Source organism: Oryctolagus cuniculus, chromosome 7 (genome assembly GCF_051225735.1).
Source record: "Oryctolagus cuniculus isolate XC-2025 breed Fujian yellow rabbit chromosome 7, ASM5122573v1, whole genome shotgun sequence".
NCBI classification, from domain to species: domain Eukaryota; kingdom Metazoa; phylum Chordata; class Mammalia; order Lagomorpha; family Leporidae; genus Oryctolagus; species Oryctolagus cuniculus.
Genome location: NC_142873.1, coordinates 32767279 through 32774617, shown reverse-complemented (window position 1 = coordinate 32774617; position 7339 = coordinate 32767279).

Genomic DNA, 7339 nt, shown 5'->3' with positions numbered 1-7339 from the left:
ACACACACACACAACCCACAACTCCACCACACCCCCAAAGAAAACAAAAAATCAAAAAAGGGAAAAATGAACCCTTTGGGAGAGAAAAAATCGTTCTCCAGGGAACAGGAAACTTTAAACAAGCAAATAAAACTATAGTATAGTCTCATAAAGGCAGGAAAAGATACTGCCATCGTAAGTCAGTTACAGGATGCTATGATTAAAGAACAGAAAATCAGTCGGAACTCCTGAAAATGAAAAACATTATAACAAAAAACTGAAGTCAGTAGAGGGGGTCTTAGAAATATCTCATGAAGAATTACGAGACATGAAAGAAATGGATGGCAGGGATCCAAGTACTTGAGTTATCATCTACTGCCTCTCAGGGAGCCATTATCAGGAAACTGGGTCGGGAGTGGAGTAGCTGAGACCTGGCTAGGTGCTCTGATATGGATGCCAGCATCCCAAGCAACAACCTAACCCCTGCACCAAACAAACACCCCAAAACATACTTTAAATGGCTGTATGGTAGTCCATTGAATGGCTGTGCTGCGATTTACTTTTGCCATTGTTATTAGTTGTTCTCCCTGCCCACAGCCTTCACATTTTGGGAACAGCCCCCAACTCTCAACTGGAAGACAATACATCTTCCACTTCAACCTTGTGATTCTGAGAGGGAGTGGGGAGAGAAACGCCAATCACTGTTACCTTGGCTGTGTGGTCTCAGTGCTGAGGATATGGCCCCCAAGCCCGGTTGATCAGAGAATGTTCCTGGGGAGTGTACTAACTGAAACTGAAGAGTTAGAGGTGAGGTTGTAGGCCAGTCTGGAAGCCAAAGACACAGAGAAGCAGGGACGAGAGAATGGGCAACCAAGAGACCCAGCGATGTGGAGAGGTGAGCGAGAGGCAGAAGAGATGAGCCTGATACGCTCAAACTCCAGTGATCCCCGACACTTACTGCACTCTATCTCTCCCTATAATTGGCTACCCTAGCTGATAAATGCTTTCTGTTTTTCACACTTAGGTTGAAGTTGCTTTCTTATTTATAAATTAATGAGATTTCACCAGTGGACTTCTGGAATGGAACACAATATTCAGGTTGTTTATGGCAGATATTTAATAAACTCTTATTAAACGGAATTTAATGAACTTGCCCAGAGGTAAAAATGTTACAGTGCAGAGCAGGAGCTTCAGAAACTGCATGACCTGGGTTTGAAGTAGGGATCTGTAAGACATCAGGCAAATTACTTTGTACGTCCCTTTTTTTTCATCCTCATTAGCATTGTAATCTCTATCATTTGTTGAACTCTGCATGTGGCACACACTATTCTAAGTGCTTTGTATTTATGTATAAAATAATCCTAAGGGGCAAGTCTTCATATCATTACATTGTAATGATCTGTGCAGTGGGGATTAAGTGAAATAACCAAGATAAAGCATCATGGCTTTCTTTTTTTCAACTCTTCCCTTCCTAACACAATCCTGCCTTTTACCACTTTGCCAGTATTCAGAACCAGGGTTCCCTGATTTCCGGACCACTTAATCAGCTTTCCCTTTACCTTTGTAGGATTTAACCTTTGTCTCCCAGCCTTTTCATTCAGCCTGGGACGTGCTCAGTAACGTCTCAGTATGGAACTTGACAAGTGGGAAGACGTATCATGTTTATGTATTGGAGGATGAAAAATCATGAAGAGATCAATTCTTTCTAATTTATAAATTTAATTTAGTACTAATAAAAGTAAACATAAATACTCCTATCCTTCCATCCCTGGAATTGGGAACATTGATTCTAAAGTACACATGGAAAAAATAATAGATAATCAGGAATAGCCAGAAACATTCTACAAAGAGCCATGAGGAGGGATTAGCCCCTGCAGGTGATAAAGCTTATTATACAGCCTTAATAATTAAAGCAGAGGGTTATTGATACCTGAACAGGCAAACAAATCACAACATAGACTAGAAAGTTCATACATAGACTAATAAGAGTATAGTGGGTTCATGAAGACAGTGGTATCAATCCAAACTTGGCAAGGGTGTGTGGAAGCAGATAGGCAGAAGTGCCAAATGGTACCAACTCCAGGATCATGGGAAATTTGTTTATTAAAATCATAAAAGCATTTTTCCCACTTCAGGGAATTTAACCTATAATTTTAAGCATCCACAAATAAAGTGGTGGGTATGTAAAAGTTATTTGCTGTAGCATATTTATAAGGTGAAATACAAGTGTCTTTCAATAGAGGATTGGATAAATAAACTGTAGTGCAGCCGCATGTTACAATACCATTCAGTTTCAGTAAAAACAGTGAAAGTTTCTTATATGAAAGGGAAGGGAAAAATTGAAATTCAGAACAATGTTTCCTATATTACCTTTGTGTAAGAAAGGGGGCACTTAAGAATACATCTTTGTATGTGCATGTGTCTGCATCCGCAGAAAGCAGCACGGTGAAGTTGTATCTGTTGCTAAGAGTATTCATCTATGAGGAAAGGAGGATTTGCTGGAAAGGCAGAGAAATGAGAGCAAGACTTGTAAATGCATATTTTATTAAATTGGCTTGCTCTGTTGAATCATAGGTTTACATTACCCAGTCTAATAAAAAGAAAGTAAGAACTTAAAAATGTAAGCAGCTAGTACTCACTGTGTGTCAGATGCTGTGCTAAGCTTATAAATACATCATCTCATTTCATCCCCACAAGAGCCTGTGGGATTTCATTTTAATCTCAATTTTATAGATGAGAAAACGAGATAGCTAAAGCTCTTTGTTTGTCAATCCACATCCCCCATGTCTTCAGGCTCTCATTCAATACCAACTTCCTGCCAGTCTTCATGGGCTATTTCCTCACAATCTCAGACAGCTGTTTCTTGGATCTCTTTAGCAATTAAACACCCAGTTCACACCATGTTATTTTGCATGGCAACATCTTTAAGACCTGCTGCCTCTTCCTGCTCCATCTCTCTGTAAAAACAGTGTTGTATAGCATAGTTTCCATATTAGTCTCCTCTCCTACAGTGCTGCCAGGCACATTCAGCCACCACTCAATAAATTACAGACATTAACCTAGATAATAACACTTATTTGTGTAGGTCCATGGCATTTACATAGTCTTAAATTCAAGGGAATATCCCTAACAGTGTCAGGTAAGTTTTAATATCCTGATTATACAGAAAAGTTGAATGAGCCTCAGAGAGAATCAGAAAGATTATCTAGGAGTCAGGGCTGGGACTTCTGACTCTAAGATAAGGCCTCTTTTCATTACACCACAGCTATCTCTAGTTAGTTTCCCAGAAAACATCTGGCTGAACCATATTTATTGCAGGAAAATATCTGAGCCAATAATTCTAGGAATGAGGACACTGGAATAACTCAATTCACGTTGAATATTTTAAGAAATTGCCGAAGTTGCTTTAAAAAGTGAATGCCACGTTTTATATTCCCGCGAGCAGTGAGGGGAGACCCCAGCTAACCCATATCTTTGCCAACAGTTATTATTCTGTTACATACTGGAGAGGTGTACCTGGTGAGACAATGGTGGAAAATGGTATCAAAGGACAGTTTTCAATAGAAGTCTATTCTGAGTCAAGTTCAACATATGCAAAATACGGTCTACACCCAACAGTGTCAACATCATCTGAGGCTTGATAAAAATGTGAACTCACAAGTCTCATGGGGGCCTACAGAATCAGAGTCTGTATTTGACCATCCCCAGGTGGTACCTAGGAACATACAAGTTTTAAAGTCCTACTGTAAAACACTGTTCAATGACAATTTTCTGTAATATGGCCATAAGCTCTCCATCATTCGGATCCGAAAGAGGGGTGGCTTCATTCCCCAATCCTCGATTCTGCAGATTTTGAGGAACATCTATTAAATTTCTCTGAAAAGCCTTCTGAAACATTTTGATGTGAATAGCCACAACTCAAGAGCCAGGAAAGAAGTCTATACTCTCCCATCACACTGCCAGTGCTTCTCTCTTTAACATCTGAAAAGATGTTCTGCACTTGTGGTTTTAAGTTCACTTATTTATTTTTATTTATCTAAAAGGAAGACACACACACACACACACACACACACACACACAGTCTTCCATCTGCTGGTTCATCCCCCAAACGTCTTAAACAGCTAAGGCTGGAAGCCAGGAGCCAGGAACTCCATCATTGTTTAATCTTGTGAACAGCATGGACTCACGTATTTGCACCATTAACTGCTGCCTCCCAGGGTTCACAGAGTGGTAAGCTGGTTGTGAAGCAGAGGAGGCAGGACTCAAAACCAGGCACTCCAATATGGGATGCAGGCAGCCCAAGTGGCAGCTTAACCCAATGTGTCACAGCGTCTGCCATTGTTCTCTGCTGTACATTGACAGAGGTAGAACATTTCAGCCCTTGGAGTTTCCAGCACCACAGTAAAATGGACTCCGGATTGTGCTAAGGTTTTTGATTAGCCTGATTCAAGTTCTTTAGGGCTAGAATTACCTTTGCCTGACTTGTTACCCGTGACACCAAGTTTGCTGACTGTTTCTGTATTCCAAAGACCATTGCTGTGCCAGTCAACTTAACAGCTTGTGCACTTTATTGATAGTTAAAAAGAATTTTTAAGATATTTGTTTGTTGGTTTTCCTTTAAAGTGTAGGGCAAAGACATTTTAGGTTACAAAAATAGATTTAAATCACGGGGTTCTTCACCAGGAAGGAGCACTAGAAAAAATTGCAATTGAACACAATTTTCTATATTTTCCTAAAAACCCTCATGTGGCTATTTGCTTTATTTTTAGGTTTTAAAATCATTTAAAATATGCAGATATTTCATTTTTCCCTGAAGGAAGAAGATTTTGAGGTTTAAAATCTAGAAAATTCGAAGAAGTGCAAGGGGAAGGGATAGAATAACCTCTAAGTTCAGTGTTGAGCATTTTGTTCTGTCTCCCTCTACTCTTTTTGCTGTAGTAGAGCTCTTTCTTGCTCTTACTTATTTCTCTGCAACTTGTCATGGGAAACTTGTTTTCAAGCTCTTGTTTCATTATGACAAGGACAGTGATCGAGCTCTCTCACAGAGAGCAGCGGCAGGAGTCAGCCAGAGCCGCACGGAAGGGACACAAATAGAGAAGGAACTGGACCGGCTCCAGACAGCTGGGATTTTCATCTTCTTTGATTCTAGGACTTTGGGCAGAAATCCCCAAGCCACAGATGAGACTGTGGATCCTTCTGCTCTGAACCCCACATGCTCACATCTCAGCCTGCACAGCTGCTAGCTGGACTGGCGGTGCTGCCCGTGACCAAGCTTATAGCTGGGAAGAAATTCCTCCCACAGGGTTGAAGATCCACCTGTTGCGTAAGGTCTGTTTCTTGGTCCCAGTAGAGACAGGACACGTTTCTTTTCTATTCTCTGGATGGTAATGTAGACTCGTGGAAAGCACTTTGAATTCAGTGTCACGCAGCCCTGGGCTCTAACTAACTCGGTCACTTAGCTTTCTGATCCTGAGTACTATTATCAAGCACTGTGAGTCTTAGTGTGTTGGTCAGCTTTCAGTGCTACATTGAAACCCTTGAGATAAGCTACTGATGAAGGAAAGGGATGCTAATTTAGCTGACAGTTTTGAAGGTTCAAGTCTGAGATCAGGCAGTCCCACTGGTTTGGCATATGGTAAGAGTGATAGAGTGTATGTGGAAAAAGAATCACATGGCAATGCAGTGAGCAGAAAGAGTGGTGGGGCCCAACTTGGCTTTTATAACCACACACTCATGAGAACAACCTGTGGAGGGCACACTTCCAATGGTCTAAGGACCGCTCATGAAGCCCACCACCTAACATCAAAATTGAATGAAATTTCTACCCTCTTTGTACAACGACTTTTTTTTTTTTTAAGATTTTTATTTATTTATTTGAAAGGTATAGTTACAGACAGTGAGAAGGAGAGACAGAAAGGTCTTCCTTCCATTGGTTCACTCCCCAAATGCCTACAACAGCCAGAACTGCACTGATCCAAAGCCAGGAGCCAGGTGCTGGGTTTAAAGTCTGGCACAAATTTAGGGACCAAATCAGGTTTAAACCACAACATTTGGTTTTTGTAGCTGTGAAACAAGTATTACTTCCCCTATGAGGAAGCCAAGACTCTACAGTGGAAAGGATAAGCGCAAGAGCATCTATATGGTTAGGGACATGGTAACTGGGATCTAATATTTGCCCTGCAGGGTCATTGTGAAGAGCAGGGATGATGGGTGCTCACTCTCTGCAGCTTAACAGACCTTTAACAAAGGCCAGCTACTGCTATCACTGCCCATCTCTTTAGCCATCTCTTTTGTAGGCTTATACCACACCAACTCTTAATTTTGGCTTCGCATCACATTTCTCTGTGCTCATGTCTGTTAAGTAAATTCCCTCTGGAGTTCATAGAATCCCAAACCACCACCAGGGCTCTCCGAAGATTTCAAATTCTCTCTAACACATATTTGCTTGCTGGTGGCAAAGAAGACAAAAATAAAGAATAAAACCTAGCCTGTGTGTTTTGAGAACTTCTAATCTCACAGGGGAAACACAGCTTAGACACAGGATACAATTAGAGAGCACTAAGAGAGCGCGGGAGCACTCCAATGCGCTGAGCATAATGTTCTATGCCTCTGTCTGCTTCCGAATTCCATTCTTGCTTTATTAAACAATGTTGCCATGCTGCTGACTCATGTTCAGCTTCTAGGCCTCCAAGATTGTAACATTTGTCTGCAGCATGTATGCATAATGAGTCAGAATATCCTGTTGCACATAATATGTCTCTAGTGCACTGTACTGGGGCAGTTTTCCCTGACACTTGTTCTTGGCATTTGTTCCCATCATTGTTCATTCTGTTTGTATCTGATCATTTTTTCTATGCTGTAAACCCTATAACAGGATACAGCAGAAAATATATTTGACATATGTTTTCACATTTTCTTTCTGTACCTTGATTCAAATACCTAGAGTATTAGGGAGAGGGGGGAGAAGGAGAGATCCCAGTTATCATGTCCCTAACCATATAGATGCTCTTGGGCGTATCTTTTCCACTGTAGAGTCTTGGCTTCCTCATAGGGGAAGTAACACTACATCAGAACTAAGACATTTTGCTATTCTACATAGGCACACTCAGGATTTTTATAAAAGTACTTTATTACATTTTTATTTGTTACTCATATTTCCTTTCCAGTGAAAGTTCTGTCTCTTTGCTTTTCTTATTTTTAATTGACATATAAAATTATACATTTATAAATTTATGGAGTACCATGTGATAGTTTGTTGCATGTATATATTTTGTAATGTTTAAATCCATAAACATCTCTATCTCCTGAAAAAAGTATCATTTGTTTATGGTGAAAACATTATAAAATCCTCTTTTTGATA